Here is an 11,063-nt window from a genome sequence, read left to right on the forward strand (position 1 = left end):
CTGGACCGCTTTCCTACACCATATACAAAAATAAACTCAAAATGGATGAAAGACCTAAATGTGAGGCAGGAAACCATCAAAATCCCAGAAGCAGAAACTTCTTTGACCTTGGCCAGAGCAAATTCTTACTAGACACATCACTGAAAGCAAGGGAAACAAAACCAAAAATGAAGTGTTTGGACCTCTCTCCACAGTGAAGGAAATAATCAATAAAACTAAAAGGCAGCCTATGGAATGGGAGAAGATATTTGCAAATGATGTATCTAATAAAGGGTTAGTATCCAAAATCTATAAAGAACTTATCAAATTCAACACCCAAAAAACAAATAACCCAGTTAAGAAATGGGCAGAAGACATGAATAGACACTTTCCTGAAGAGGACATCCAGATGGCTAATAGACACATGAAAAGATGCTCAACATCACTCATCATCAGGGAAATACAAATCAAAACCACTATAAGATATCACCTCACACCTGTCAGAATGGCTAAAATTAACAGCACAAGAAAAAAACCGATGTTGGTGGGGATGAAGAAAAAGTGGAACCCTGTTGCGCTATTGGTGGGAATGCAAATTGGTACAGTCACTCCGGAGAACAGTATGGAGATTCCTCAAGAAACTAAAAATAGAATTACCCTACAATCCAGCAATTGCACTATTAGGATACAAAGGATACAAAACTACAGATCTAAAGGGGTCCATGCACCCCCAATGTTTACAGCAGTATTATCAGCTATAGCCAAACTATGGAGTGAGCCCAAATGTCCATCAACTGATGAATGGATAAAGAAGATTTGGTTTATATATACAATGGAATATTACTCAGCCATCAAAAAGAATGAAATCTTGCCATTTGCAAAGATGTGGATGGAGCTAGAATGTATTATGCTAAGTGAACTAAGTCAATCAGAGAAAGACAAATGCCGTATGATTTCACTCATATGTGGAATTTAAGAAACAAAACAGATGTGGGGGTGGGGAAGAAGAGAGAGAAACAAACTGCAAGAGACTCTTAACTATAGAGAACAAACTGGGTTGACGGAAGGAGGTGGATAGGAGATGGGCTAGATGGGTGATACATAATAAGGAGGGCACTTGTTGTGATAAGCATGAGTATTGTATGTAAGTGACAAATCACTGAATTCTACTCCTGAAACCAATATTGCACTGTATGTTAACTAAGTAGAATTTAAATCTTTTTAAAAAGTAAAAAAAAGGGGCGCCTGGGTGGCTCAGTCGGTTAAGCGTCCGACTTCGGCTCAGGTCATGATCTCACGGTCCGTGGGTTTGAGCCCCGCGTTGGGCTCTGTGCTGACAGCTCAGAGCCTGGAGCCTGTTTCGGATTCTGTGTCTCCTTCTCTCTGTGACCCTCCCCCGTTCATGCTCTGTCTCTCTCTGTCTCAAAAATAAATAAACGTTAAAAAAAAATTTTTTAATTAAAAAAAAAAAAAAGTAAAAAAAAAAATAGACTTTTAAACAGATAACTGAGGCTTATTAACATGCTATCATTTTCTTAGCTTTATTACCACTGTGAGCTTCTCATCTTGCAAAATGATCATTGTTCACATCCATAGTCATTAAAGCAGGGAGTGGCTGTTTCACTTCCAAATAAATTTTCTCAAAATATTAAACTGATGCATTTTGCAAATAATAAATGTGAAACATCTTTGAAACAGTAGCACAGAAAATACAATCATATAGTTCCACAAAAAGGGTAAAAGGGCAATTTTTCTCAGTTTGCAACCAACTAAATTTCTCAAAAATCTGTTGATTCTAAAAATAAAACCACACCATCCTTGTAAAATAAGGAAAGGAAAAATTTTCTTCTTCTAGTTCTAATGTCCTGTTTTCCAGAAACCAAAAGATTATCTATTCTCAATAAGGGGTAATGGATTACATTCTGTTTTCATTGAGCTCAACAATGTTTACAACAAACATTTGTAAACCTAAAAATGCATCAAAAGTTCGTTGATTGAAATTCAAATGCACATAAAGTTCAATAGCAAAATAGAATCTTTCCTTGAACTTCCACTACAGTTATCTCATTTATCCACTTGATTTTAACAAATAATTATAGTTTGGAGTGCCCAGGTGGCTCAGTCGGTTAAGTGTCCGACTTCGGCTCAGGTCATAATCTCCCAGTTTGTGGGTTCAAGCTCCTCATTGGGCTCTGTGTTGGCAGCTTGGAGCCTGGAGCCTGCTTTAGATTCTGTGTTTCCCTCTCTCTCTCTGCCCCTCCCCCACTCACACTTTGCCTCTGTCTCTCTCCCAAAACTAAATAAAAGCATTTAAAAAACCCAAATAATTATAGTTTTACATAAGCCAAAAAGACTTCAAAGAAAAATTCTTCCTTCTGCTGTGTCAATTCAAGGTGTGTGTTACAGGGGGAAGGGGAGAGTGGGTTGGTATAAACCTTTGACTCATGAAATATAAATTGTCGCTCCAGTTTCTCTACTGCCTAGTCCTGTGTCCTTAAGTCTCTGTCCCAGCTCTTATCATTTACTCATCATTGTCTTCAGGTGTCTTTCTCCCCCCAGATGTGTACATTTTTCAAGGGTAAACCATGTCTTTTATTCCCAGCATCTTTCAAAATACCTGAAACTTGGTAAAAGTTTGTTAAATGACTGAAATGTTCAATTTACAAATTAATATAACAATTCCAGAAATCTTGGTATAAAAAAAGGATCATATAATGGGGAAAACGAGGTCTCATATCTCATTCAAACCATGAATACAGCAGTAGAATTCCCTAAACTGCACTTACTTCCGGAATACACCTCAGCCTGAGATTCCTATATAAAGCTGAAAAAGTAGAAATGAAATTAGAGAAAAAGTACTCTTTGTTCATTTCATTTCTGTGATGGTATCATATTTTGAACTCCCTTCATTTTCTATATGCTGAACTCCAGCCTACCTGGAACATCAAAAACTGGTTTCTCATTCCCAGGTGATCGACCTCCAAATCCTCTATATTCAGCTTGCTTCTGATACCTTGCGTCTACCTTTCTGCTAGAAGCCTGTGTGCCTACCTAATCAGTTCTATGTGGCTGCTGTTTAAATCTGAGCTTATACGACTGCAGCCACTACTTAGACCTTAGCGCTGTGCCCCTAGAGCTGAAGCAGTATCTATTTCTCACTTTCCTAAGTAAACTGTAACCACTCAGGATAGAAGAGAAGGTGAATTACCATACCTTCAATTTCCTCAAGCTTGTACCCAAAACACTAGTAAAAAAAAACACACCAATTCTACATGTAATTAATACAAAATCCTGATAACTTAAACTAGAAATGACATTTTCAGCACATCAGGTTGTCTCTTTCTAGTCTTTTCAGGATTATCCTTGAGACTATACATGGTCATCTTCAAATAATTTATACATCAATAATATTAAAAAAATAATTCCCTGATGTGATTTATAATTACAATTTTCTGAATTTTATAGATGAAATAATTGAGAGAAACATTATTATTTTCCTAAGTTCTCAAAAAAACAGAAAATGTAACTTAACACATCAAACCCGTTTGTTCTCATGGATCCTACTTACCTCCTTCCAAAATGGACTTGAAGTTACACACCACAGAAGGAAAGAAAGAGAAGGACTATTTTCTGAGTACCTAAAATGTGCTAAACACTGCACTTGTAAGTCAGATAATAATTAAAACAATAAGGAAAGTAGTATTGATCTCATTTTATAGAAGAGAATAGTAAGGCACAGTGAGGGTACTTTTCTAACATCACATAGCTAGGAAAAATTACAATCTGCATTTGTTTAGAATTTGCACCCAGACCAAAAACAATGCACGCCACTTTTTGTACAGTATGCTGACATAGGTGCAATAAAGCCAGAAAGCACATAATCTAATTAATTACTTAATTAATTAATTATGACAACAAAAACGTAAGTTATAAAGGCCGGGAAAACAAAAAGATAAATATTCTATACATAGAAAAAATAACCATTGTCTTTTTTTAGTTTTTATTTAAATTCCTGTTAGCTAACATACAGAGCAATATTAGTTTCAGGTGTACAATATAGTGATTCAACACTTCCATATATCACCCGGTGCTCATCACAGCAAGTGCACTCCTTAATCCCCATCCCCCACTCAGCTCCCCTCTGGTAACCATCAGTTTGTTCTCTATAGCTGAGTCTGTTTCTTGGTTTGCCTATCTCTTTTTTTCTCGTGATCGTTTGTTTTGTTTCTTAAATTCCACATATGAGTGAAATCCTATGGTATTTTAACCCGAATCTTAGACCTGCACTATTAGCCAGGGCAAAGAGGGAAATCAGAGGTAGAGCTCTCACGTGTCAAGAAGGAGAAACAGCTTACAAGTTCTAAGAGAGGTTTCTTATGTAGGTCACAAACTGAGCCTCACACAACAGAATCCATTTTCTCCATATCGGTTATTCAAAGATGGCAGAGATGTCATTCACATAGCCGTTTCTTACATGAACCCATTTCTATAGCAAAGTACAAGTAACCAAAATAGCGTGCTGCTAGCATAATTGGGGGAAAAACGAGATGTCACCATGCGAAAGTTTATCTTCCTCAAATCATCAGATCTGACTCTTCCCTTCTCATTTCATATTCATTAGCAAAATGTCTTTCTGATAACATGAAAGGGCCTGCTGCCTCTGCCAGAACTGCTGGTCATTCTTTAAGTCATTTAGTCTGTTGGTCAATCAGTCAGTCCACAAATATTGATTAAGTGTCTACCATGTGCCAGATACTGTGCTAGGTACATGTGAGATCAACGATCTGGCCGATTTCAATGACATTTACACTCTAGTGGAAAATGCAAGTCACCTAGCCACACAAATATTTATATTCAAACCCCAGTAAGTGTTAAGAAGGCATTACAGGGGCGCCTGGGTGGCTCAGTCTAAGCGTCCGACTTCTGCTGAGGTCATGATCTCGCAGTGTGTGAGTTCGAGCCCCGAGTTGGGCTCTGTGCTGACAGCTCAGAGCCTGGAGTCTGCTTCAGATTCTGTGTCTCCCTCTCCCTCTTCCCCCTCCCCTGCTCACACTCTGACTCTCTCTGTCTTTCAATAATAAATAAACGTTAAAAAAATTTTTTTTTAAAGAAGGCATTACATAGTGCTATGAGAGCCAATAACAGGGAGATATGATCTAGCCTGGAGTGGAGGCAGTGAACAAGTTAAGATATGCATCCCTTAAATTACTCTAAAGGAAATGAGTCCTAGATAGTTTTCCCTTCAGGTCAAGCATCTTGTTGTTTTAAGTAAACTTCTTATTTAAAAAAAAAAAAAAAACTGAATCCCTGAAAAAGTGGCGTGTGAGCTGAGATCTGGCTTACTTGTGTTAAGCACATAATCAGCCATCTACATGTGTCAACGGGGTATCATGTGTTCAGCACCACATTAGAAGCCATGAAGTATACAGAGAAGCCTAACATATACATCTTTGAAGAAGTTTCAATTCAATTAGGTAGAAAAGACGTGTACACATGTGAAATTTATGACACAAAAAAGCATCAGAGAAGCATCAAATAAGTGGCACAAATAAATGGTAATGGGAAAAAGAACTATACACTGTTAAGGAATGATATAACCTAGAAAGAGTTCTCACAGAAGGTAAGACAAGTGTAAGGCCTACAGCAATGGTTTTCAAATGTTTTAGATTAAAACACACAATAAGAAATACATTTTATACCATGGCCCAATATAAACATACAGACATAAATAAAACTAAAACTGAAGTTTCATGAAACAAAACTTGCTCTCACAAGTGGTCTGCATTGACTGTTTCTATTGTGTTTCATTAAAAAAATTTTTTTTTAAGTTTATGTATTTATAATCTCAACACCCAACATGGGGCTTGAACTCACAATCCTGAGATCAAGAGTCACATGCTCTACTGACTAAGCCAGCCGGGTACCCCTAACGTATTTTATTTTTAAATTTTTTTCTTTATGCTGGTTACAACCCACTAAACTGAGTCATTACCCACTAATAAATCACAACCTAACCTTTGAAATTTCTGTAACAGAAGGGAGATCTGCCCACCGTAAAGGTCCTTCACACAGAGAAAAGGAAACCAAGAAGTGATTCTCATCTCCTACAGAAGCGGTCCAAGCTGACATGACCTCTAAGTCCTTCTCAGTCGCATAGCTACCTTAGCAATGAGGAATTCATGCCCAGCAGGTGGCTATACCACATATTTACAGCAGAACCTTCTCTGAGGCACTATCGTCACCACTATCCTCTACCACCACCAGCTGCACTGGTCTGAGTCTTCGTCAACACGTATGAAGCTTCCTCACATGAATAAGTGAAGATTGCTATCAGAGATCCGACTAGATCAAAATTCTAGGTCACACCCACATTTTCAGTCCTGAGGCTACACATAAGCAGAAATTTACCCATTAATCTTCATAGGCATTAGGTTTAGGCCCAATTCAATTTTCCAAGATCAGTCCTCTAATGGATCAGACCTCTAGTTACTAGCGATAGAAACATACATATCATCCAGAAGAGCCTGCCAATTTTCCATGATTTCTATGGTGATCCCTCATCAATACCCACCAATGCCGATATTTCAGGCATACCTGAAATACTTTACTTTTATGAAATATAGACTTAACAAAAGTCTCAAAAATCTGACTTAATAGGTTTCACCTAAGACCTTAGAGGAAGAGTGCTTATCATCACCAGTTTTATAACTACTCCATAGCCATCCCCCAGGGTTTTGTTTTGTTTTGTTTTGTTGTTTTTTTAGGAAGAGATAGTTATTTAAAAATAAAATGTTGGGGCCTGGGTGGCTCAGTCAGTTAAGCATCCAACTCTTGATTTCGGCTCAGGTCATGATCCCAGGGTCATGGAATCGAGCCCCACATTGGGCTCCGCACTGAACATGAAGCCTGCTTAATTTACTCTCTCTCTCTCTCCATCTGCCCCTCTCCCCTGTTGTCATGTTCTCTCTCTTTCTCTAAAAATAAAATAAAATTAAATTAAATTAAATAGTTAACGCGAACCAAAATAATAATCGGTCTAAATAAGGTGGGGAACAGGTTAAGACATGCATCTATCGCATGTATCAATACAAATTGTGAAAATATACGTATTAAGTAGGTATTAAAAATTAAAGCCAAAATTGATAAATACGTATTTCTCATTTTGCCCTACTCATTTACTAGCCTCTTTTAAAAATCTGAAAGAATGGTTATCTACCTCGACTGGTAGGCATACCCCTGAGGTTAATAATCCAGGAAGTTATAGAGAAATTCCTCAGCTGACATGCCTATCACTGTGTTTCATAAGCACCTGCTAACCTATCCTAGTACCGGCTCCCGGTACCAACCCAGTACCAGGGAGATCAGAGCTGCCTCCTGGCCTCATCTAACTCACTCTGGGTTTTTTCATTTGTTTGATGCATATGTGTTGTAATTTGAAGAGTACTGCTGCTTAAAAAAAAGGCATTTGATCCTCTAAAGCTAACAGAGAAAGGTGATGCATGGTCACTTCTGCGTACTCTTAACCACATCCATTCCAAAAGGCAGCAACATTGCTACAATTAGCATCCTCCTTAAAATAACCCCTCAAACCTGAATAGGGCCCAATCTTAGGACTATGGCTCCTTATAAGTAGGAGTAAGACAAGCTTTCTGGCAACCAGATCAAGAAAGTTACCTATGGGGCTTTAGTAACTAAAGGACCTGTTAAGAGATTTGATTCAGACCTGATTCTTCTTCCTCTAATGTCAAAGACTGTGGTTAAGTACATTTACACTTTTAAATTTCCAAATAACAAACCGAGACCATGATGCTCAGTCTATTTAAATTGTTGGGAGGGGAATGAAGCTCATTCATTTAGGAATCTTCGTGTTTGCTCTCCTACAAGCCTAGTCGCTGGTAGGTCAGGGTTGGGAAAGGCAAATTTGTCAAAGGGCATGGGGAGTTAGTTGTTTTTCTCCCGATCTACCAGGGTCCATGTGAAGTTTACATCAGGAAAGGCTAGCTCCGGAGGGATAGTCTTGGTGAGGAAGTCAAATGAAGCCCTATGATACTTCATTCCTCAGCGTCGGACTGACGGGAGGAAAAGGGCTTTCAGGACCCTGGCGCAGACCCGGCAGGCTGGGGCAGCTTCCCAGGTTTGGGCCGCAGCCCTGCGGCTGGCCCGGGCGCCAAAGACGGGCCTGCCGGGCTTCCTGGGCCCAAGTGGGAGGTGAAGGCACCTCCGGGGCCTCTTCGCCCTGGTTTGGGAGCAAAGGCAACAGACAAAGGGCCGAAGGCACAGCTGGGCTGCTGCGAGGACGTAGCGGGGCCGCGCTCAGTCACCGCGCTGGTGATGCCCCGCAGGTCGTGGGCAGAGCGCAGGCGGGAGGCGCCGGCGCGGCTGCGGGCCTGGGGGCTGGAGAGGGCGCGGGCCGCGAGGCCGGGGACTGAGGCGACCCGCAAGTCCCGGCGGCCAGGGAGGGGTCCTGGGGAAGGCCCAGGCGCCCGAGTGGCGCCCACCTCGCTGCCGATCTGTGGTGGAGCCCGTGGCTTTCCAGGCTCGGGACGCTCCCCGCGCGGCCTTCGCGGACGGCAGCCACGCTGCGCCTCCCGAAGGCAATTTTGAACCGAGTGTCCCCGGTCGGCCGCCTAAGGCCACGGGCTGGGAGGGAGAAGAGGCCGAAAGAGAAAAAGGGAACGGCGTGGGGGAGGGGATCGGGAGCGAGGGAGCGGTGTCATTTCCACCAACTGGGCTCTTTCGTGACCCAGCCGCTCATCTGTCACCGCTGTCTCATTCCTGTTATTTACATCTGTCTTTAGCATTCTAATTACTCGCTTTATTACTTTAGCCTGGAGGAATCCTGTAAAAAACAACGGAGATGAGGATCCTACCACACAATAAAACTGCCCAAAATCCCCACTGCACATTATACAGAGCACTTGAGAATATTTGTGCTGTTATATGACCTCAATATGTCCTTAGATTGATCTTATTATATCTTTCTTTCTCCCTTCTTTCTCCATGTGTGAGTAATAAACTCTTTCAAGGTGTGGACTGCAAGAATAAGCTGTTCAACAAATGATGGAAATGAGATGATTCCCTAAGAGGGAGGTGAAGGGGGGAGAGGGGTTTAAAGAAGACTTTGAGGTATCTGGACCAACCCCACCCCCATCCAGTTCCTAAACTCTTGCTTTTATTTTTATTCAATCTGATAAAGTAGAGCCATCTTCACACAGGCTTCTAAGGCTGAAAGAATCTTGGAAATTTAGAGGAGAGAATAAAATGCCTAGTGTCTTTCATTATCTTGCATTAATCTGAGTCCCCAGAAGGTCTCAGGAGGGGAAGTGAATTTAGAGTACAGATAGAAGTGGGGTTCAAAAATCATGATGGTTTGAATGTTGTTCTTTTAATGTAAGATTTAGAAGGGTGGGGGGAAGGTGTACGAAATCTTACTAAACCCCTGATTGCAGGATTCACAGACACACTCAGGACTTGAATCAAAGGAAGGCTGGTACAACCTACCAGAAAACCCAGAACAAAATGCAGCTTTCTAAACTGTTATTTATTCCTGCTAGTGGAATTATTGTTGCACTCAATTGCAATTTTCTGGCTGTGCTAATGGTTTTCTTTATTGTGTTACACTAACATAATCTCCTCCAGAAAGAAAATGACAAAATATATGGATTTTTAGATAAATAACTGAGGTAATTTATTGGCCTTTATGCTCTTCTGATGGGGTGGTTGATAGATAATGTAATAATATGTACATAATTAAGCGGGTTTACTGTACCTCAGTCAAAATAGGTTCAAGGGCAGTATCTCTGTCTTTCAGTCTATGGTTTTCTCAATGGATATTCACTTCCTCCATTCCGTGGAATACAGGGCAGCCCTCAGGAAGTAAACAAGTAGGCACTAAAACAGGGATGAGGGTGTGAAGAGAAAAAAAAAAAGAAAACTGGCAAATTCTCACATGAAGGACCTTATATTAGGGTCCATTTTTTAATACTTCCCGCCCCTTCCCATAAGGTTCAGTGAGCCACAGTAAACACGAATTGATGAGAAAAAAAGAAAACACTGAAGATAAACATAGGCCTTCCCAAAGAAATGAATGTCTCACACCTTGGTCAGGGGGTGGGCCTTCAAAAACACCTTTGCAGGACCCAGAGACCTTCTGTCAAAGAAGCATGAAGGCTTCTGGGCAATCCTTCATAGTGAACTTGGTCACCAAATGCCCCCTTGCCCTGGCTTCTGGAGGTTGCCCATTCAAGGCATGGTGTACTTGCTCTTCCAAACTCATCTAAATTACATCAATAACAGAGCGCACTCTTTAATGAGCTCTCAACTTTAAAGACTTGAAGGATATTAACAAGCCGCTTGACAAATGGTGCTTAGAAGCACATTAAAGATGCTGCTAATGGAGCGCATAATGACGGCTAATTTTCGATCAGATATAAATTAGAGCCCCAACAGTTATTTGCCTTAAGGACTTTATGTAAATGATTCTGTTCTGTATAAACTGAAAAGCGAAGAGAGCCTTCCATTTTGGCAATCCTTGTGGATATGATTAATAGATCTGCAATAGAACTGGGCAGAGACAACTGATGGTATTTCCATCTAAAAGTCAGTGTGTTTGGGTAGTAAATATGATATCTTCTAGAGTTGTGTGCGCTCCTTTGACCAAAAGAGTAAAAACTTCCCTGGCATCTCCTCCACATGGTTAAAGAGGTTCCCCCAAAAGAGCATCCGGACTCAACCCCCTTAGAGCTGTACCTCACACCCACCAGCCACAACTCTATTCTTCACTAGACCCAGATCTGCATTACATGTTCCTGAACCACATGCCCCCCCAAGACACAGACAGCTTGCCTGGGATCTGAGCTCTATTGATCACAGTTTTAGATCCTGTCATTGTGAAATCACTTGAGATCTCATTTCTAACTTTGCACAGAATTCAGGTTCTACAAGAGAGTGCTGGGGAAAAGGAAGAAATTGGGAGAGGGAAAGGGAAGGAAGTGGGGGGAGGAGAAGGAGAAGTAGAAGGGGGAGGAGGCAAAGAAGGGGGGTTATGGTAGTGGTGTGGTCGGAAGAAAAAGTGGAAAAGAATT

This window comes from Neofelis nebulosa, chromosome 3 (assembly GCF_028018385.1).
Source record: "Neofelis nebulosa isolate mNeoNeb1 chromosome 3, mNeoNeb1.pri, whole genome shotgun sequence".
Lineage (NCBI taxonomy): Eukaryota > Metazoa > Chordata > Mammalia > Carnivora > Felidae > Neofelis > Neofelis nebulosa.